A 1,104-nucleotide genomic window follows, 5' to 3' on the forward strand; every position below is an offset into this window, starting at 1 on the left:
CTCGCTCTCTCTCTCTCTGTCTCCCATGCAGCCCCTACCTCTCTCTACCACCCTACCCCCCCCCACTCGCCAAATCAACAGATTGAGGAGTTGAAGCGGCTGCTGATTGGTCATTACGGCGCCGTCGGTTGATTAAAGGGACGCGCGCACGCGCGCGGGGACACGCGCCGGGGGCTCAATCTTCATCCCAAACGTTTCAATCAGCCGTTATTTTCAGGATCCAGCTGACTGCTTTCTTAAAGGAGAACACTGGGTTATCTGAAGACATTTTGGCAACAAGAACTATTCAGTGACATGGGTTGTTCCTGATGGCCTCTAATAAGCAGAAGCTGGCAAATTACAGCTGGTACCTGCAGCCCGCAGGTGTCACAGCTGAAGGTGTTGGGTTTAGCCTGTGGACATTTCTTCCAGACAGAATGACACTCTAAAATTCTAGATAATTAAAGACACACCGCGTGATTTTGTACTGCCTGCCCTACCAAATATTCTCCAAGCTCATAAAACTAAAGCTGCAGTAGGGTTAACATTTATAACAATGACCCGTTCTCATATTTGTTGAATTTTTCACTATCCTGACAGCAGTACATGAGACAGATAATCAATAAAAAAATCAAATGCTCTGGTTCCTCCTGGTGCTCCTAATGGCATTTGCAAGAACCACTGGGCCTGAATGAAAACCAATCAGAGTTGAGAAACATATAAAGATGCTTTGGGTTGGAGGCTTGAACATAGTGGATTGTTGAGTCTCATTCCCAGAGCATGTGTATTTGACACCATAGGAATGAGACTCAACAATCTATCTTATCTATGTGATTGGTTGTTTTTGTTCAGGCCCGGTGGATTCTTGCAAATGCCATCATGGGAGGCTTGGAAGAGGAACAGGACATTTCAGCAAATATCCCAAAAAATATTTCATAAAAATGATCTACTGCAGCCCCCATACCTTCCATACATGAATAAAGACATATTTGCAATTTATATGCTTGGAAGATTAATGTGTGTAAAAAAGTATAATTTCCACATTTCCACTCCTTCTACCTCGTTAAGACTTCCAGAATCTCTGAATATGCAAATGTTGTAAATTTCTAAAGTTTTCTTGCTGGA

The sequence above is a fragment of the Morone saxatilis genome, unplaced genomic scaffold (assembly GCF_004916995.1).
Source record: "Morone saxatilis isolate NCDOM2014 unplaced genomic scaffold, NCSU_SB_2.0 Contig23, whole genome shotgun sequence".
Lineage (NCBI taxonomy): Eukaryota > Metazoa > Chordata > Actinopteri > Moronidae > Morone > Morone saxatilis.